This window comes from Buteo buteo, chromosome 20 (assembly GCF_964188355.1).
Source record: "Buteo buteo chromosome 20, bButBut1.hap1.1, whole genome shotgun sequence".
Classification (NCBI taxonomy): domain Eukaryota; kingdom Metazoa; phylum Chordata; class Aves; order Accipitriformes; family Accipitridae; genus Buteo; species Buteo buteo.
Window position 1 is genome coordinate 7,873,685 of NC_134190.1, and position 22,338 is coordinate 7,896,022.

General features: G+C 44.5%; 1 long non-coding RNA gene across 1 annotated transcript; it reads left to right on the top strand.

The window, feature by feature from the left end:
• The first annotated feature begins 936 nt into the window (after positions 1–936).
• Positions 937–2,228, top strand: LOC142042425 (uncharacterized). Its single transcript, XR_012653765.1, has 2 exons — positions 937–1,891; positions 1,993–2,228. It is a non-coding gene; the product is annotated as an uncharacterized LOC142042425 (long non-coding RNA).
• The last annotated feature ends 20,110 nt before the right edge of the window (positions 2,229–22,338 follow it).

A 22,338-nucleotide genomic window follows, 5' to 3' on the forward strand; every position in this document is an offset into this window, starting at 1 on the left:
TCTCCATGGAAACCATGCAGTCATGCTTTGCACATCCCCAGAACTTTTTGTTCCTGACAAAGCTTGAAAAATCACATGCAGCATGGAGAGTTTAACACAGTGAACTAAACCCTGACCCACACTTATAAATGATAAACCCCAGCATACCAGCTTTATTATAAATGATTTCCTTACAAGATACTTAGCCAAGCCGGCAAAATGCTGAACCAGACAACATGGGAGGAATGCGGCTCCAGAGAGAGGAAACAAACAAACTGAAGCGAAACACAGAGTTTCGGGCTAGTTCTGCCTCCTTTAAAAGCACTGGAAGCACATAGGTACGGAAACAAGCGGAGAGCAGGAGAAGCACTTTGAAGTTGCCTTTCCCCGAAAATGGCATCCCCACAGCCCTCCGGAGAGGAGTCAGCTCTCTCGTGACTGTGCGTCACGTTGGTGCTGATTCACTTGTCTGGCTGTGCATCCCGGCCGGCAGAGGCGGCAGGAGCCGGGTCTCCAGCCCTGTGGCTGCGCGGTGCCCCCAAGACCCTGCCTGCGCCCGGGAAAGCCCTGGCCGAGGACTGCCGACCCCTCCAGCATGGGAGCAGGCGTTCGGGTCAATATTGCAGAACCGGTACCAAAGGCGGTAGCGGCACTGCCCTCAAAATGAGATTCTCCGGCTTGCAACTGGGAACCGGCAGGCTTAGAGGGCGCACACGTGTCCAATGGAGAGTAAGAGGTTGGTGACCTGCTCAAGTCTTCACCCCAAGCCTGGACGCTCCCCACCAGGCTCTGCCAGGACGGCTGGGGACAGTGGTCACTGGTTACGCTGACCCTCCTCGTCCCCACTGACGTGTGGAGGGAGTACTCACACCAACAGCATCACTGCCCAATATAAGGTATTGATTATAGCCAGCAGGGGAGGGACGAGCAGCCAGTCGCTTCCCCCAGAAACGAGTCCGTGGAAAGCCCCACCGCACGGCCAGCGCTTAGCTGTCACTTGTTTCTTGGCACTCCAAGACCCCCATGGCATTTTTCCTCTCTCCTCCCAAGCAGCGCTGCCAGTCCTTGCTTGGGGAAGCAGTTGCACAAAGATGCTCTGCGTGGGAGGACCAGCAAAAGTCAGAAAGGTCACATGCAGAGAAGGAGTCACTGCAGGCCAAATTCGCTTCGCCGCAGTAAATTCTCAGCACCGGTGCAGATGAGCAACCGCCCGCTCGGCGCAGCGTCTGGGTTTGTGAGAAAAGAAGTGACTCATAGCTGAGGGTCATGCTGTAATCTGGGAGGACTGCCAGGGGAGGGAGAGAGCCACACTCAGCCTGATCCATGGTGAGCTCACTCCTTACATGGGGCGGAAGATGCAATCCACCGCAAGAGGATCAGAGAGCACCGAGTGGGCTGAACCGGTCGTTTGGGAGCTGGCAGACGCGCGCTTCCACCCCGAGTTGCAAATAACGAGTTTAGGATTAGGAAGTCACCCTCACACGGGACGGCTCAAGAGGTGTTTGGCACACGCAGTCCCTCCCCGGTGGGATGCAGGAGGTCAGAGCGGGCTTTGTTTCCATGGGGTTCCCCCGGTGCGTCACCACAACGGACGGAAAACATTTCCCCACCTTCTCCTCCCCCAGTGAGGAGTGGTGCATAATCAGCAGGAAGCCTTGTATCTCTGGGGCCTTTCAGAGAATAACCACAGGCATCGGAACCGGCACGGCGTGGGACACGCAGGCCTGATGGATGCTGCCCGAGCTGGCTAGAGCTCTGGGGCTGGCCCCGCACAAGCTAGGAGAATTACTCTGCCACTGCTGTTCTTCGGCGAGCGGCATATGCTGATGCTCTCTCTCAAAGCCGTTCGCCACCAACGCCAACCATCTGCTTCGCTCACCACCCAAGCAGCTGCTGCTTGGCTACGGAGCAGGTGAATAGCTCGGGTACCTGAATGGTGGAAACCTCAGGTCCTCACCCTGAGGTGGACATCCAGCCCCCCTTCCCTGGTGAAGACCTTGCTGTGCCCCGCAGGCTATTTGCAAGGCCAGAGGAAGCAGATGGCGTTGGGCTGGAGCGGGAGCCTGAGTGGAATGACAGCCACCGCTTGCAACAGCTTCAGTTTATTCGTTTGCCCATGACGACCGAGAGGACCAGACCTCAAGGGACATCCCTGGGAGACGATTTTATGCAAAAGCCTTGATTCCTGCTTGCTGTGCTGTGAAATTGTACATGTGTTGGATTAAAAGCAATAAAACATCTTCTTTGCATCTCTTGCTCTGATCTCTTATTTTCTTCAGCTTTGCCTCTCTTGCAGCCAGGGCCAAGAGCCTCTGGCAGCCCAGGAGCCATGGCAGCCTGAAGCACTGGCTTGAAGACTTCAGAAATTATAATGGCTGCTTACTTGCTGAATACGGTGTGAAATACAGCCGTCTCCGAAAGGGCAGAATTATTAAAATACAACAAGATGACCACATGTGCCATTTCAAAACTCAGGAAGGTGTGGAGATGGGTAGAGCGCAGGATTTGTTGCCACAATCGTCAAGGTGAAGCAGGTCCCCCTGAACGAGTGCTGGTCACAGTCACACCAGTCGCTCTTGGCTCCTGTCCCTCCTCCTGCTCCACCTGGGTGTTGGTGCATCAATGATGGTGACACGTGAGCTCAGTAAATACCTCCTAACTACATTCTGTGGTGGCCCCAGATGATCCCCAACCTCAGTGGGAGCAAGCTTATGTAGCCAAAGCTCTCTTCATTGCATCAGCTCTTCCCAAGTTCCTTGCTTTCTCTGCTATACATTAGCCACCTTCTCACTGCTGTAGTCCACCTCAAAGTGGAATGAGACCCTCCTTCAGCAAGAATACCCAAAATGGGTTATTGTTTTCCCTTTCAGGCAGACAAATAACTTCCCTTTACCACGTCACTGGCCCCTCTCCCCTTTCCTGGTCCAGAACAGTGATGGTAGGTTTGACATGCAGCTCCTAGGAGAGGGCATTCCCCAAATGAGTAGCTTTTTCTTTGCCATTAGCTCTGGGCAGAATGGAGAAAAGCTGCTTACAGGCAACAGCAAGCTGTGCTGGCACAGTCCCCAAAGACGCAGCAGGACGCGGATCAGCCAAGGCTAACAATCCTGCCGCCTGCTGCTCTGACTCTTCCCAGGCAACTCTTCCATGGGACACTAGGACACTCACCTGTAGCACACCAGGTCTGCAAAAGTACCTCCGAGCCGAAAATAGGGGTCCAAGCCCACGTGCCCTGGGCTCGCTACTGCACAATGTGTTTGGACAAACTGAGGTCCTGAACAAGAGCAACAGACTATGACGGATCAGCAGAGATTCCCACCACCCCCTGTCAATATCTAGGATGACAATTCATCATCCTCAGCTGCAGCTCAGTAACTAAAGCGCTAATCGAGGTTCAACCGATGATTACTAAAAGCACAAGGGAAAGCCTGTGAGCTTGAGGCTACTGCATAAAATTAAAATAAGCAAGGACTACTCTTCTGCTTTGATATTGCAACTGTATTTATTTTCCTGAAACTGCAGCCATACAGTTCTGGCTGAAACGTGGTTCTCAGCCTGGGACATGGCTGTAGAGCAGTAGTCCTTTGCCTTGGTCAGAGCAAATGAGGCTGAGCACTGCAAGGAGACTTTGGTCCCCGAGAAGGGCTAGTATGGGATGCTTCCTAGTCAGCAATGCTAGATCTGCTTTTTGAGAAAGCGGTCGGAGCTTGAAAGCATACCACAAAAAAGACCCTAGGAAGGAGGCAGAGAAAGCACTGAATGTATCCAAGAGCTTGTTGGTCGCCTAGTCTCAGCTTGCCTCTGCCCACTGCTTTCATCCTTTCGGGGGACACCTCCCACAAAAAGGCCCTGGTGTTATCCTCAGACCGCTCATCTGTGCTGGAAGTGGCAAAACATGTCCAAGCAAAGGGGATATTTGGCTGCAGGGTCTCCTTCCAGAAGGTACCTGCCTGCTGTCCTGGGGTGCATGGGAGCTGCCAGCAGAGCGGAGCAGCACCAGTCTCATCATTGCTGCTCTCTGCTTCCTTCTGGGACCATGCTTAGGCTCTGAATAGCCACAAATCCCACTAGTGTTTGGGCTGATGCATTTGCACAGAAATAACATGATAAATCACATCAGGCACTGACAATCCGAACCTGCTGCATAAAAACCTTTTTCTATGAGATCTTTTATTTTCATGCAGGCCCAGTTGGGATTGTGATAGACAAGGCAAGGGGAAACTGGTCACTTCTCACCTGCTCTCTGACTTAGAGCTTCCTCAGCTCTGCAACAACATCAGGTTGTTAAAATTCCTAGATATGCAAGGCAAAATCCAAGTAGGATGCTCATAGGATTTGCACTTTTGTGAAAAAGAGAGACTACCACAGAGACTTGAGCTTACTTATAAAAAACAAGATGGCATGTGTGGGGCATCCAGAAGCACAGATCTTTCTTTGAATCTACAGAAGAAAGAGGGAGGCAAGAATGGACAGGTGAGATGGCCACTTGAGCTGACCATGGGAGGTCCATAGTGAAGGACAAGCAGAGACAAGACAGCAGAGATTACACATAGTCCAGATGAAAACTACCTCCTTCGGGATCCTTTCAACAAATTTAAACCAGGAACAAACACAAACCCTTATCAGCAATTTTTGTCGTAGGGCTCCTGTGGTTTTGATCTAGCAGTAGATACCCTACAATCTTGCAGAAGCACAGCCTGACACTCCCTGTAGATATGAGCAGGTTATTTACCATTTCTCTGACTTTACTTTCTCCATCGTGACAACATTAATAGCAGATACTTTATCAAGCCTTTCATAAAAACTATTTATTGGTAAAGCACTTGAAGAGCAATGTATGATGGCCATCCTCCTCCATTTCCCTCTGGAAGCAATAGGAGTTACTGATTTTCAAGTTAAAGTTTCATCAATGGTTAGATTCTATGAGAGTTAAATATTATCCTAAATTGAACCAGCAGCTAAGTAAACAGGTGATAAGCTTTTAGTGAAGTCAGGAGTAGTATAGAAAAAAACCGTCCCATGTACTTTGTCTACAGGTGTGCTATGTTTATTCTCTTCCATGAAGTTGTAACTGAACTCTGCAGTTGGCTCCACAGTGATGGAGTTACCGTAAGATTTGACAGGGGTGCTATTTGGCTAGGCAAAAGGCAAATAGGTCTACTGAAAAACCACCTTGAGCTGTCTACTTTTTCACTAGTTCTGTTAGCAGTCAAAATTTGGATCATGCTTAATTTTCCAAAGTCTAAATAACTTGCACTCTTATAAGAAAAATTCTTTTCTTTCTATGACTTAGATACTTCACAGATATTTTCATTAGAGAGGAATGAAGAGAGAAGGGAAACTCTTCACATTGGCTCCAAGGAGAGCCTCTGGGTCTTGCATAACACTTTGAGGCTCAAGCTCATTTCCAAACACCTTCTGAATATACAAAGAGTTGAAAATCCATCACAAGGCAACAGTGGGATGACAGATCTTCTCCATCCATCTCAGATGCTGCCCTCCACCTGCACTCAGCCTCACTAACGTATATGTGTGAAGGAGGACTCACGTCCTATGCACACCCAGGAGACTTGGGATACTGCTTAGGGTATCTACAAATCATATTTCCACACTGAATACGGAGTTACTCATTTCAAAATATTAGTAAAAGCATAACACCTCAAGAACTATGGAGTCAAAATTTAGAAGCCAAGAATTAGTTTGCAGCCATCTAAAAATGCCATTAAAAACCAGCTCTCCTGAGTCTAAGAAATCTTTTTGTCTCTTCTCTGAGGAAAGGCTGCAGGCTAGACAAAAGTACATTTCTGGTAAGTTCCTCTGTAACCATAAAATCCATGTGCCTCCTCCTTCCAGTTGCATATTCCCTCAGCATCAAGCTGGGTATTCAGTTGGAAGATGCTGGTATGAACCTGTATGCCAAAGAGAAGCACGGATCCAACCCGAAGATAAACACCGACCACGCTCTGAGGAGGCCGTGCAGTTTACATTCTGTACCTGGCATGTTAGACTGACGGCTCAAAATTGGGCCTCAGCATTCAGGCTCTCACCCACAAAGCAAATGTAGCACTATGGAACTTTGAAGACAGGTCTGGTCTCAGCTGGAAAAGATGATCATCAAAAAGAGATGGGAGAAGCAAAGAAAAACAAACAAAAGGGAGGGAATCTTGAAAAATCATGTATTCTTTCTGCATTTCACACAGAACAGGTTTCTTGTGGGTTTCAACACCCAGCTGCTTCCAGGATCAGAACAGACATGCACGTGCCTGCAAAGCAAAACACAGCTGGAGAGCTAATTTTAGGCCTACCAGTCTTGGCAATGTCCCTTTAACAAATGAATGTATGATTTTCATGCATATGTACAAACACCAAATCCTTACAGTTAATTTAGATGGTTGTTCATGCAGTTTGGTCCAGGTACCACCAAGTGTGCCTGTCACCCTGGATGGTACGACTACCTCCTCCTACTCACAACGCAGTCCTTGTGTCTGCAAAATCCAGTAAAGAATCCCTCAGACAACAGCTACCCCTCAGCAGAAAGGAAAAGCTGGGCTTCAGAAGTGTTTTCTGGTGAAATTGCACTCACATTCATCCATCATAAGGCTGCTGAGTGATTCAACTTTTTTCTTTAATTAACGGAAAAGTGGTCTTCCTCTTTCCTTCAAAGAAGCAAATGCTAACATTTAAGGAAAGAAATAACAGGCAATATGTTTGTACTTAGGACTGATTTCAGAAAGAACAAGACCACCAGTTGCAGGCAAGGTTTATAAGAGAAGGCATTATCTTTGTTATAGTAGGAATTTCCCATTCAGGTTCTGTTTGTCCCATAGTTGGAAAGACCTCTTTAGCCTCGGGTTAAAACCCAAGAGTGATCTGGATTTTAAATCTTTTACCTGAACCAGCCAACCCTGGAGATGCTCCAGAAGATTTATCTTTTGGTCCTAATAGGCAAACTTTCATTCAGAATTGGCCATATGTTCAAGTACCTGGAACATTTAGTACCAGGATTCAGGAGAAGATGAGGCAAACTTACAAAACCCATCTGGTCTTGCCTATCTCCATTTTTTTGGTACTTCCTGACCCTGTCAATGCTTCCTTTCATTTCCCAGGAGAGGCACTGATTTTGATTTTCATGGCAACCCACTCTGAATTGGTAGTAAAAGGACATGGCCTCTGGTACCAAAAGGTTGGTTCAGAGCGCTCCAGCTACACCCTCCCCACACTATTCTCTACTGGAGAATGACATCAAAGCACCCTCTAAGTCTTGCACATACAAACTATCCTTCTCACAGTGCTGAGGCCCTCTCGGAGATCTTCCCAGTCCCCCGCCCATGGATGCTACCAAAACAAGATCTCAGACTTTATTTTCTCTATTGCCACTTGCCAGTTCGTCTAACATGAAGGGACACTCTCTGTTCAGAATGGTATGACCAAAGGCAATATATTGATCAACTCAGCCAAAACATGGAGCAAGTCCAATGATACACCAACAAACTGTGATCAAGGACACTAAACATTACACAGAAAAGATAATACAGTGCCTTTTGTTGGCTCAACAGAAATTAAACTAAGAGACAGACTGGGATATGATGGATTTCTGCCCTAAGTGATACATCTGCATTTTGAGGAAATGGGTAAAATAAAAAGCTAGACGCGCAACTCCACTGTCTGCCCTGCTAGTTCCAGTTCAGGCTTGTTCCAAACATATTTATCAGACACTTTTGTAAACTCTTCTCAGAATGCTAGGTAATAACTTGCATGACACTAAAGGTAATCTCAAATATATCTTTCCTTCCCTTTTTATCTTCCTTAACACCAGAGGCATCCATCCCATCATTTGTGTGAGAAACAGACTGGATAATTTATGGAAACAAAAATAGTCTACTGAATTGAAATAAAATGCTTCAATATGTGGCAATAATAATGAATGAAATAAATTCTGTCATCACACAGACACTGAGTTTTACTAAAAAATGTGCCCACACCCAGAGCAAATGAAAATACTAATTCCATATGAAACCACCTCCTCAACAAATGAGATAAGAAAAGCAGACCCTTTTGACAGCCCATGTGTTAAGAGATTTCAGGATTAAGCAATGCCTTCATCCTTGTAAAATGCTATTACCTAATTCATTTCTAATAGACACGACCATTTTACATAACAGCATGTCTTCATCAGGTAAAACAATGCTTGAAATAATCTGAAGCGTGCATTCTAATAAAAGTTGCATTTAGCTCTGTTCCCAGCCAAACTAAAAAGAAAAGAAGTGGAATTATTTAATGCTGTTTTTCTGCAGTTATGGTCCAGCTAATCTAGCAATTTGCCAGATACAGCAAATATTGAAAAGTATCTCTTATTATTTCCATCTCCCCTGAGGTGCAATCTCCCAAACTTGATCCAGCTTGCAATAGACACATTTCTTTTGAAAGGGAGTACTAACACAAGTATGTATGCAAAACTTTTCTGCTAATCCAGCTGTGTCTATTGCACCAGCTAGTCACAGATTATTCCTCAAATCAAGCAGATTTCAAAATTTCCTTCAAAAATCTGATTAGCAAACATTTACAGATTTTTTTTATATACAATTTCGTATCAGTTCAAGATGATGTGGCATTCCTGAGTCAGTGTGAACCATCTACAGCAGAATAAAACCACTGCACCAAAATCACCTGCACCAGTTTAAAAGAGAAGCCTGGTCCAAAATTCAGATCAAAAATTTAAATATGCCAACTGCTTGGGTGGTTTTTCTTAATACTTTGATGTAGACTATTGGAAGATAATTTCTAAAGCTAGCTGCAGTGCTTATTAGGATCTGGCATCTATTTTGCCCAATGGGATACAGAGAAAGGTACTGACAGAGCTCAGTAAAGAACAGGTTTTTAAACTTGGTGAGGGTGCTGAAAAGACAGTGAAGAAATAGCTAAGGATGAACTTTTTTTTTAATGGAAAAAAGTTCTGTTGGTTTGACTGCAGTCATTGCACTCAAGCCTAAACAAAATCTGTTATATTTTTTGTCTTGACTTATTTTTAAAAAGTGCTTTTTTTACAACAAAAACGCTGACTTGAAAATGAAAAAATAAATATTTCTATTTCTAAATATTTAAGTAGGAAATGTTTCATTTTTAAAATGTTGAAATGAAAATTTATAAGTTATTATTAGGTGTCAAAGGGCTTCCTTTCCCCTTGGCACAGCTTGGTGCTAAACGACACTGTCCTCGTTAATTGTATCCTTACCCAAAAGCAATAACTTAACCCAAGTAATTTTTCACAAATATGAACGAAACATGCACAGCAGGATTCTGACCAAATAACTTCCAGATTTTGCTAATGCTAATGTTCTGATGTCTGGGCTCCATAATTTTGACCTGTGCTTGGCAGAGCAGTGAGCATCTGAGGACAACTGCTACAGCATTGGCATAAGATGACTAAAAAAAAAAAAAAAAAAAAAAAAACCAAAATATCAAGTGGCTGGTTTAGGCTCCACAAGGACACGCAAGAGTAGGTGAGGGATCAGTGGAACGGAGCTCTTCCAAAGCTGGACCTGAGTGCTTCTTACGGGAGAGGTATCCTCAGGCTCTCGTGTACATCCTACTACGTTCTTACCAGAGAATGTCGTTTGGATCCCAGCCAAGCAGCCGAACCATGCTTCAGCTCCTCAGGTTTTATTAGATGAAATTAAAGGACTCCGTATATCCAAAGGAGGCCTCCAAATGCAAGCTGAGCATAAACCTGCACTATGGATGGAACCACAGTGCCAGAGGTAAGCATCACCCACGTATTCGCACAGATGGGTTATTAACTTCAAGAACCTAATTATGTCAATTTAAATGTCAACATTGTTAATGATGTCACTGCCCGTTATTTTAACAGAAGCATCCAGCTTCCGTGACTTGGGAATTTGGGGTTGCATGTCTCTCATTTTGTCTTTGGTCCTACAAGACAGCTGAGACATCTTCGGCTGCCAAAAATTCTAACTTCCACTTCTGACTTTGGCATCACTCCATGATGCATTTTAATTTATTTCTATATCTATTTGCCAGCCCATTGGAAATCATCAGTTTAGAGGCAGCATAAAATTAACGTCAAATTAGACAACAAGGAAAGCTATACCATTTGTTTTGTTCCCTTCTCTGCTCATTCAATACAAGAAGCCACACAGCTTATTATCTGCTGTAGTAGAGGATACCTGATCCCTGGACCTTGCTGCAGAAGGCAATTTGCCACCAGATAAAAGGGAAAATGTTTTTTTTAGCTTACAGAAATTCCTAGTAAATTCTGGTTATGTCAGTAGGGATTTCTTTCCCAAATCAGTATTTTTTTAACATGCATAATTTTTCCTTTTCCTGTGTTATGGCTCTACCCTTCTGTTTTTATAACCTGCAGGAAGCATATTTCAAAAATATTTATTAGCTTATTAAATCAAATTACCCTTGCTCCTGCTGGACCAAGTTTTATAGAGTGCCCACAAAAATCAAAGAGCCTGTGCTGCAGCGACAATTTGTAGTGATGGCAGAGAAAACTATTCCTTAATCTTTTTAATTAGCAATTGCAAATACTTCAATTTACTAAATCAGAAACTATTGGCAAGAATTGCTCTGTCTGTTCAAGTTCTGTGGCTCAGGACTGGAAAGGTAAACAGTCTCAGGGAAGATTGGCCAAAATGAATAAGCGTATTTGTTCAAAGCTCCTAGTAAAATGATCACCAATGTAACGGTTAACAACACTGACCTGTAAATACCCGTAACTATGCTTTAAATTTAAAAAGCCATCCTGGCAAATGAGAGAATTTCACATTTCTCTTTCTGCTGTTTCTTGTCTGCCTGTGGACTCAATGAGTTTGGACAAGGAGAAATGCACCTCTTGAGATGCCTACCACAACATACAACGCAGAGGTCAGCTTGTTGTATGGTCAGCTGCCTCCAACCCCAACTACCCTCACAGGGTAGCTGAGCTATCACACTGTGGTTTTATTTCACCACCAGCGAATGCTTTTGTCGTATTCGCTAACTCAACATTTAAGCACCTTTTTTTTGTAGTTCAGATAAGTCCAAAATACAATAGGATATATATTTGCACTGCATTTGATTTTAAAATTAACATTTATATGCTGGATAATGCAGAAAAATATGCAGTAAGTCTGGGAAGAGGCCTTAAATCCTCAAGGTGCTGTTCAATTTTTTATATATACTGATTGTGTCTATATATGTATATACATATGCACACATGAATATGAAATCAAAGGATCTCCAGGAGTCCAATACAACAGCAACAAGAAAAGCAAATTCGCTAACACTGCAAATTTTGCACTCAAATTCAGAATTCCCAAACTGTCTGGGAGAATGGTTCCTGAATGCTGGACTTTCGTTGAGCTGATTACAAGCAGGCTCACCAGTTGCAAAATGAGAACTGATTTAAAAAACGCTCGCACCTGCACCCGCTCAGAATTTGGAAGAAATGAGGTACAGGGTTAGAAGTTGTATTTATCTCCAGCATTAAACCAGGAAGATTTGGGGAGGGGGGGGGTGTCCTTCTGCTTTTTTGCATTTTCCCACTATTTAAGTTTTCTATTATAACTTCAGGTGTTGCATGTTTTCCCTGCAGTCATCCCTTGATGCTCAATAAACAAAGTTGGTTAAATAAAGTATTTTGTAAACCTTTGAAAACTGAAAATTTGGGGCTTCAAATAAAGACAGGCTTCCTTCTTTTCATTTTCCTCACCCTTCCTGTAAATGCATTTCAGTATTTAGCTGCTTTATAACCGAATCTTAGATGACATTCCTGATTCGAAAATCCAACGGCTTAATAAAGAGCAGAAACAAAGCCTCTCTCCAGGCCTTGCATGAGAAATGAGGAAAACCAGGCATTTCATCCCCGCCTTTACTCGGCGTTGCAGCCATAGACGAAGTCAAGACAGTCCTTGCTACACGGGCGGTGCGGTAATTTAACATAAAACTTGTGAACGCATGAGGGGGAGTTTCCGACCCTGCAGGTGACACTAAGAGCAGATATCTGGGTGCCGCGGGCAGCCTTCCTCACTCTGCTCGCCCACCGGTTGCCCTGTCCGGGCCACCCCGCGCCACCGCGATGCTTTTCCTGCCTCCCGGTCCTTCCGAGCCGTTCCCTTGTGCGACGGGTGCCTGGGGAGCAAGGAGAGGTTTCCCCCGACTCCGAGGGCTGAAAGTCGGGTGCAGCCGTCACGGGAAGAGAAATTAAAGCTGACACCAGGCAGTCTGGTGTTAGAGCCATCTGCATTCCTATTGATCTGAAGGCTTAGTCTGCATTCTGGCTTTATCAGCCGGTGGCATCACGACTGCCATCTCTTCTCTCTCATCCTCCTAACCTGGAAAACACTTCTGAGGGTGCTGAGAGACAGTTATCAAAGATCCACTGCCTAAGAAAAGAACAACATGCCTCAGAAGAAACAGCTGCCTGGCACCTTTGAAGAAAGTTTCCTGACACTTTTTCTATTTAATTAAAAAAAAAAAAGCCAACCTCAATATATACACGATGTTTCGCCTTGCAGATCATTTCAGAACTGCTTCTGACAGTGGTGGATTATAATGAACCTCTTATCAAGATGTTGCCAGCTCGAGACAGACAATGTGTGTATGTATACGCGCAGATCCCAGTCTTGTTAACATCAGAGAGTGAAAGGGATGGTGTGCAGGAAGATTTATTGCAGGGAATTATCCACGTACACAAAACAAAGCAAAACAAGCCTGAATCTTTTGCACAGAGTTTTTTGCTCCTAATCAGCTTGCAAACTGGGAGCACTGACCCAAGGAATAAGGTTGATGAAAGAGTTATCTGCCCGGATTTTGCTCTGTTTGATTTAATTATTCCTCTTCTATAGCTGTCGCGCACACACACGTACACAAAACTATCTCAAGGAATAAAATAAAAAGCATCCCACTCCTGAAAAAACAATGGAATAAACCCCAGATGACTATGTCAAAACGGGCCAAGAAAGACCTTTCACTTTCCCGCACAGCTATTGTAGTTTTCAGGCAGCATAAACACATCTTTGTATGGGGAGTGAGGTTTTAAACAACAGTATCACTTTCAGGCAAGATTATAAACGCTTCCTTACACCTTCACACTGCATATCGAGGCGAAAGAATACCGTGCTGAGGCTATCAAAACTACCTCATGCATTGTTAAGTGGTAAAACAGGAGCAGGCTCTTAAAGTTGTGCTCTCACCCACGGCTTCTTACCAGGGGCTTGAAGCGAAGCTGTAATTAAGCCCAAAATACTAGAGCTGCTCTGATCTTAAATATTTAACATTTAAATCCTGGGCCACAGAGCTAGACTGTGATGCTACTGAGGCTGGCATTTCACAGCAGAAGACATGGAACCACAGCTGTCATGCTGTTATTATTCCTGATATTAATTTGTATTAAGGAGAATTGCTTACAAAAAAAAAGGTAAACCCCAGATATTTTCTGTCAATCTCACAACTGGTGGGTGGGTTCAGATAACACGGAAAACCAAACAATCTATGGATCAGTGAGGTTTTACCTAGCCAAATGTAAGCTCCTTAGCTCTACTCTAATATTTATGATAGGCTTAATCCAGTAAACAGATAAATTGGTCTAAGCGCGAAAGACCACAAAACTGCGTGTAGGCAATAAAGACCACACACGTACCTCTTTTCAGGCTTAGGGCATTAAGAAAATAAGGATGTGCCAAAAAAATTTAGACTATTGGACTGAACAAATAAATAGTGGTCATTAGAGATGAATAATGGACCACAAATCCAAACAAATAGTCAAATTTACCAGGCAAAAGCTTCCACAGTTTATTTTAGCATTGCTTTAACGTCACTTTCATGCTAACATAATGGGTGAAATCGTAATTCCTTTCCAATCTTTAGAAGGTTTTGTCATTGATTTCTTTGGGGCAAGAATTTGACCCTATGATTTACAGCATACAAGATCCACAGCAGCTCTTCATATACTCATGTGAATCTACGCCAAAGTCAAATAAATACAACCCAAGCAGTAAAACACAAGAAGCACAACTGAAAAAGACAAGTCCATATTAAATATACAAACTCCAAGAAAAAAAGGTCTGGCTTTAAGCATAATTTGAATCATTGCGGGAGACCCATGCAGGCATTGGAAAGCTTGGATTCTTCGTTCTAAACCTTTCTGTTAGAAATACAGGGCTAAATCCTGCTGAAGTGAAAGGTGCTCACTGGCTTTAATAGCAGAAGTTTACTTTGGAAATCAAGACAAAGCATTCTTCTGAATTCTATGTTGGAGTAAAATGGTTTTAAAACTGTGATCTGTGAACTCTGTGGGGTTAGTGAGAGGTAATTGAGAAAAGCGAATCAATTATCAGAGAGCTTAAAATCTCCTGTTCAAAAGTCTGTGCCTATACAGGGACCTTCTCCAAAGGTAAATAAAGGGGGGGGGGGGAGTTGCAAAGCAGAAGTAGCTTAAACAGGAAAAGGTACAGTCTTATACCTTATTACTCAGGCAGCCACCTTAGATAATTCCAATGGTAATTTCTGGCCTCATCAGTTACACGGAGCACAGGCAGTGATATACTAGGACATATAAAATCCTACTGTTATTGCACTATTCCACATCTCTAATTAAACCTTATCTGCCTAAAGTGCTCTTACAGTACTGGGTATATGTAAGTGAGCAACTTGATATTTGCATAGAGCTTTGTACATTCAAAAAGCTTTGCAAACAATAACGAAGTAAGCCTCACAAATACTGTGTGCGGGAAGCAGAGAAGTCAGGAATCCCACTTTTACAGGTGAGGAAAGTGAAGCAAACACTTAGATGTTCATGGCCACACAGATATTCATAAAAGACGACAGAAGTTGCAGATCCTTAACGCAGCATAATTCATACCAAGTGCCCATCCCTCCTCTTAGCAGAAAACTGTCACGCCATAGCACAACACTATGTGTTTTACTCAGATGTGCAAAGAGGAAGAAAAGAAGCATGCTAAAACCCTACGTGATTTAGATGACCGCATACAACAGCACTAATTACTTTTCAAGTGTAGCACCTGCCCCATTTGTATCGTGCCAAATCAAGGTCTATATTTTTTTAATTGGCTAGCTATTTCTGATACTTCACCTTTGGGTTCAGCTAAGCCAAAGCTGGTACCAAGCCATGTTTTCAGGGCTGGTGATCAGCTCTTTCTCACATGAACTCAGATCCCTTGAATTATCAGGGAGGGTGTCCTAAAAACAGATGCATAGGGAACCTTGGTAGGCTTAAAACATAACTTTCCCAACAGAAAACACATTTGAAAACCATCCTGAAGTTATCTGCTAATAATCAGAGAAACTTTGTGAAGTGAAAAGGAGAAAATTTACTTTCCTAATGAAATAATATTAACTTGCCCTGTCCAAGTACCAATAATTTTCTCTTAGGTAAGACCTTCCACAGCATTGCCAGCTGTCATTACGTGATTATATATTGCAAGATAATTGGGTGTTTGCTTATGTTTTTTATGGATTCTTATTATTTTACCCTCTCCTCCTGTTGCATTAAATAGCCATTCTCATTCTCCAAAATGGTTACCACCTACTGAAAGGGTCAGCGGGGCAGAAACCACAAGTTGGCCTCGCTGCACAAGCCACTTCGCCCTCGCAACCGCTGTAAAGGGAAGCGACGCTGTCCTTTGGAAAGAGCATTTATTATTCAGGCTGCAGCAGTGCCTGGAGGGGCCCTTAGCAGATATGGCTCAGGTCGTAGCTGGCACTCTATGTCCATGTAGACAAGACGTAGCACGTAAGCATACGGTTAAATACAACAGAGGAGGAAAATAGGTGGTAACAACGCAATCTTTTGACTCCTCAGGGTGCTCGCTCATACCAGCCCATCAGCCGCCTAAGCCCAGTGATTTTACAGGGTGTCTGGGTGCTGGGAAGGAGGGAAGAGGGCTTCAGGGTGAGAGACCGACATGAGGAAGGGCCAGCAGACTCTGCAGGCTCTTATCTGGGGTTCCTCCTGGCACAAAAACCAAGGTGGGTTCTTCGCTAAAGGCCTTCGTTAAAGGGGAAAGTTAATGTAAAAGTGATGCGAGCAGGCATCCTGGGCCAAGTGGCGTGCTCTCAGGCTGCAATGGGAACAGGAAAATAACCTTAGAAGCATGCGGGGGGGTTTGGCCTCTGTTGTTTAAAGATGGATGAGGTCAAAGAGCAGAGCAACAGCAGCTCCTCGAGCACCGCAGAACAGGAGAGGCAATGCAAGTTTGCCCAGAAAATGGAGGTCGCTGCGTCTGCACGTGCACATCTGAGAGCACTTAATGTGAATTATTGGCACTCTACACAGAAAAACAGATCCCAAAAGCAACATTCGACACCATGGGTTTCAGTCCTCAAAGTAACCACCTCACATAAGTAACCACCTTTGGTTAAGCAACTTGGTGCCATAATTAAAATCAAAGAGGCTGTTTGCCCTGTCTGACTCCTACAGGACAACCGCTCTGGAGCCTCTCCCCAGGACAGCTAGGAAGTCTTTGCTAGATTTCATCCGAGTCCGGTTAACATCCATTTATCCTCATGACAGCTTTGTCCTTTAGCTCTTCTTCCTGTTGCTGAGCCTTGTATCTTTATAGACAAAAAGTAGCCTTAAATTTTATATTCCTAGACTGAACAAGCCCAGCTCCTCTAGTCTCCTCCTGGGCAATAAACTCCCTGTTTTCCCAAATGCCCAAGCAGCCTGTCTCTGCTCCAGTCTGAGTTCAACTTTTGCCAGTGGAGATGACCAGAACCAGACAAAACCTCCTAAATGGGAGCCCAGTGGACTAATACTCCCCTTCTCTTCCTCTTTGCTGAAAATCATGTCAGATACATCTTTGCACTTCCCCCCCCCGCCCCCGGTCACATCACTTCAGAAGTTCACTGACATTCTGTGATTGACTAATAGGCCAGTCTTGTCTTTCTCCTTCTCTGTCATTTACAATTGATGGATTCCCATTTTAACATAAATTCTTATTAGCTCCTAAGTGATTGCCCATGCCATTACATTCTATCACTCAGCTCCTCAGATCTCATCTCATGTTGCTGAAGGATATTCCATTAATCCCTTGCATTAAGGATGCATCCCAAATCTATCATTGGTAAAGGAAGAGTACTTTAAGTTATGAGATGATTATACACACAGGTGGGTAGCTTTAAAAAACACAAAAGCAAAGGGAAGGTCACAAGAAAGGTGAAACAGGTCATTTGACTATCCATTTTAAGCCTTGTAATTTAAGGCTGCCTGTACCTGCTCTTGTTTTTTAGAGTGTTTGGTGACATTGCTTCCCTCACAAGAACCTAAATCCCTTTACCACACTCAGCAAATGTTTCTCACGTCAATTCTGAGAGATCCTCCTTCCAGTCTCCCTCATATGTGGAGGAAAGAGAGGCAGAGAGCTGTTAAACATTTTGGCCAAGTTTTCCTGGACAGCTTTAGGCAAAGGGTGCTAATGTTTGAAGACTCCTTTCTCTGGAGAGACCCTTATTCCAAATCTGGCCCGCTGAGAGCTGACCCGCTCCCCCGCCTCTCTTCACCCAACCCCTATTCGGTTTTGACTCTCAATTAATCATGAGATATACCTGGGCTTGAAAGAGCCGATGAGAAACAAATTGCCAAGAGTCCTTCAGCTTGGTGGGGGAGGAGGACATGAATATTGTGGCAGATTCAAAGGAACAGCTTGAAAGCAGCTGGAGAGCTTTGCAAAAAAAACCCCGTACACCACACACACACAGAGCAGCTGCATAGAGGGTGCCATGCACAATATTAATTATAGGCACGTTATAGAAGACAATATTCAACATTTCCAGTGCAAAGCGTTCAGGATAGGAGCAGCCAGTGACGCTATTTCACACTCCCCTACGCACCTCCACTAGGACTTGATTTAACATTTTAAGGTTCCAAGTCTGTCAAGCTGTGACAATTTGTATGAGTGAGATTTTGGACATCTTGCTGAAATACGCATTGCAAAAAAAACCCCAACCAAACTCCCCCCCGCCCCCCTTCATCGCAAGCCACAGAGATTTCAAAGGCTGCCTTGAAAGATGAATAATAAAAGTAAGGGAGTGCCCCTAAAACAAATCAAACTTGGCAGGGCTAAGTTTCCTTGTGAATTTAATTTTTAGCATCCTCTCTCCAGCGGCCTGCTTCAGCTGTCTCCCTCTGTGCACAGTTAATGATCTTGTTGAGCAGATAACCAATCTCTGGTTGATTTACAAGGCCTTTTATTGTCTGAAGTGTCTATAATTTTTTTAATAGAGTTTCAGTTGATATCGCAGTAAAACAAGGTTCATTTTACATATTTAGTGAAAAAGTGAAAACAAGCCAATAAAGACACCAAAGGACCAATTTGCCAAACTGTTCCATGCAGTCTGAAATATCTTACATGCCAAATATCTGCAAAGCAAATGCACAGGCTCTCTATGTTAAGTCTTACGCTTAACAAAAAAGAAAACCTAATAGCATGCTTAACACCTCTTTCATGTCCTGAATTGTTGATATGTTTTCCCCCTTACCATCCCAAGCTACATTAGCAGGATTTGTTCCATCTCGGTTTCTAAGCAAACAGCAACATACGCATATCTTAGCAGGGTAGTGTGAAAATTTTAATTGTGCTCTGCTTCTAGAGCCCTACCTGATGGGAGCACAAAGTGTCGATATTTGAACGAATCCTTCTGAACTGATGTAACTCAACACAATATACACCACGCCAGGGAAGCAAGCACTGGGAGCTAGATATTTTAAAGTGATTGATTATGCACTGTGCAAGCACAAATGAAGCCAGCGCGTGGGGAGCGCACGTATTCTCAGTCACGGCTCAGACACAGGTTTTCTCCTGGCGTCAAGTAAAACACGCGGGAGCCCGAGGAAACGCGTGGTTATTTGTTACAAACCCCGGCGTCACGCCCGTGAAAAAGTGTTTATTAAGAAAATTAAAAGGTACGTCGGTTCCTCATTCTTCATCATCCTCCTCCCCTTGGATGGAAGCGGTCCCAGAGGTGCGAGGCGAGGCACAGCCCCAAGCCCCCCCCAGCGCTCAGGACCAGCGCCGGCGCTCGCCCTCCTCGGCAGCAAGACGCGCTGCCCCCAATCCCACCCGGGCTCTGGCGCACCTTTAATTCGAATAACGCACTAAACACCACGGACCAAACCTGCCGCATCCTGGACAAGCATCTAGGACAAGTTTGGGATCAGAAGAGCACAGCCGGGGCAGGGGTGCTGCAAGCAGCCGGTAAGGTTTTGCAGACAGGGTGCTTGCAGCCAGCTTTCCCCCCCCCCCATCACCTCTGCATTTTTTAAGCCGCTGCACACTGTTGTTGCCTTATGGTGATTATTTTCCCTGCCAGCAGAGTCTTTTGCATATTAGCAGCCATTAATCCCATTGCATCAGCCGGCTTAATTGGGGTAGGCTGTTCTGATTCCCAACCTCTGTCCTCCGCTCCTTCCCCCCTCTCCCACCCCGTGATGTTTAAGGGATGTACCAAATCTATAGTGTTTCTACATCTGAATGAAGCATATAAAAGCTACTTGGTCAGATCTAGTTAATTGGGGGGACTTGTGGTTTAGCAGTTAGGAACAGGCCTAATCAGGGATAGAGGAGGAAGGAGGCGGGGGGGAGGGGGGTTCTTTTTTTATGAAAATGTGGACCTCCCTACAGTAATTCCCCTTCAGCTGCTGCCTCACAGATGGACCTTTTAATTGAATTTTCTTACAGGCCTGAGGGAGGGAGTTCATTTCAGGTCAGGTGAGGCAATTGAAGTGAATCTAATAGCTCTAGTTTCTTTTCATTGGGAGCAGAGGGAAGTGTGTTGTTTTGTTTTTTTCCCCTCCCCATCCCCCCCCCCCCTTTCAGCTCAGCTAAAAAGTTTCAATTAAAAATTGAAACACACACATGGTGATTTCCAAGGATTTGTTGTCTTCATTTTGCCACAAGTGGCAGCAAGGTCAGCAGTGGGAGAAATCTGAAGCAGTTTGCATCCTGTTCTGGTTTTGTTCCCTACTCAAGGAGGAACGCGGTGCGTGCAACGTTCGCAAAAACAGCACAAAAGCATCCTCTTATCTTGTGCTGGCAAACATAAGAAGCATCTTCCAGATCTAGAAACCTGTTGTGGATGAGTTACCAAATTACTCATCCCTGTAGTTTTTGTTTGTTTGTTTGTTTTTTAATACTGTTATACTTTTCAGGCACAGGAATACCTGCCTCAATGGGTTTGTATTTAAACTAGTGAAAAATAAGAGGGAGCCGTCCCAAATGAACAACTTGCTATGTCCGCATTAGATAAGAAAGGCTGGGCTTAAAACCCCAGTGGTGAGAATGTAGCTTATACCAGCAAAAAGTCCTTCCCATGTTCATTTCCCATCTTGCAAAGATTTCCAGAGCCAAATAAGCCATGCCAGCAAAAGGACATTTATTCTGGCATAATATGTCTACGTTAAGGTTTTTCCATGGAGCAATGCTGCAGGTTTTTCTGGTGTGGGCCATGCCTTTAGCACAGCAGCCCAAGGGTACGGTCTCTTCTAGCCCAGGGCAGGTACAACTCCACGTGGAGGCACAGGCAGAGGAGGACCGTCAGGTACGTGGTACAGGTCGACCTTGTCCCCTGGAACATTTCCACCCACAGCAGCGGAGCCAGGATGGCTCCCCGGGAGCTTTGCCAGCAAAGCAGGCGGGATTTTCTCAAGAGGCCATCTGGTCACCTGTGGCCAGGGCAGACCGAGAGCAGGATGCCGCTCCAGGTCGTTCGTGGGGAAGGACGGGGGACCTGCAGGGTCTGGGAGGTCTGGAGTGGCTTGCAGGGAGGGGAAGATGGGCGTATTGTGGTCAGAGAGGTCTGGTCAAGGAGCGATGCTTTCACTTGGCTGAAAGCCTCTTTTGGCACGCCACCAGCCTCGACCTCATATATGTTTCATTAGCCAGCGTACAAGGCTTTCAGGTCTCCCTTCCTTCTTAGTCACAGCGGCATCGGATGGGGGCTGGAAGGGCTGCCGGCCTTTCGAGGTGAAAAGCAGCTTCCCACTGCTGCTCAGACAAATGCAACTTGAGCCAAGCGCAGAGCATGGGACTGAATAGCTCTCCTGGACCCGGCACCACGCCAAAAAGTAAGCACAGTTGCTCCTAAAAGACGACCACGCTGCCTGCAGCTGTGTTGCCGTTAGGACCATTTCTCCCTCCTTCAGGGCAACTTTAGACCTCTGGGGAGTGACGAACCCCCTGCAAAGCTTTGGGGCTCCGCGCAGAGCCTCTGAACAAACCCGCTGCCACCAACCTCCAATTCTCTGTACAACAACTTGCACCTTCACCGAAAAACCAAGGGGATCAGCACAATCAAAAAGTTTGAAAACTGCCTTTTTAAGGATTGTTCTGATGAAAAGAAGATGTCCATGTCTTGTTTTGTTGCTTTCAATCTAATACAAACAAGGAAATCCAGAAGTGCCAATGGTTTCTCATGTATGAGAGTTGAGCCCAGGCAAGCATCAAGGCAAAGCATCCCATCCCATTACCTTACATCCACAAGATGGCTAGCATACCTTCTGCAAAATGCCTCATCTAAAGATTCACAAAATAACAGCACACCTAGGAGAGGGACGAGGAACGGGAGTCGCTGCAGAGTGGATAGCTAAAAGCTAGTGCAAAAGGCAAGAAGTTTCTGCAAATGTGAATCATGTTGCTGATACAGGCTTTTCAGGTCATCAGTTTCTATGAAAAAGCAGAGCGCTCCCAAAAGAGCCTGAGGAGACGCTTCTTCAGCCAATCTTGGAAAAAGCCACAATCAAACAAACAGACAGATACCCACCATAAAATGCACATTGACTGGAACACTTCTTGGCTTCATCTCATTTCTGGTGAATTGCTTTGGTCACAATTTATAATTAAAAATAAATCATGTCTTCTGTTAACATATTCATATGTTTCAAAATTTCATGTTGTAATGAGACTTCTTTTCTAAATGCAACTTCATTTAATTTTACATTTTCAAATGCTAAAGTTGCAATGAAATTATTTTGAAACTTTTTGAGGTGGAAGAGGAAACGGAAGATCTTACTTGGCGTAGCTCTACTTGCAGTATCAAATGTCTGTATCTGCATAAAGCTAAGCTAAAACATAGGCTAAAGAAGCTCCTTTTGCAGTTGGGACCTTTGTCTTAAACTATTCTCGGTGTTGTAAGACAAGTACACTTAGCATGTGGCTTCCCCACTGGTGTTCCCAGCACCAGCACCATCTCATTCACATACTGCCTTTTTTTTTTTTTTTTTTTTTTTTTAAGACCCAGCAATGAACATAAGAGCAGCTTGGCCAGTGGGGCCTAGGCACAGATTAAATTTTAGGAGAGGGTCTGACAGAAGCCTTGGGACTTCCTTATTACTATTCC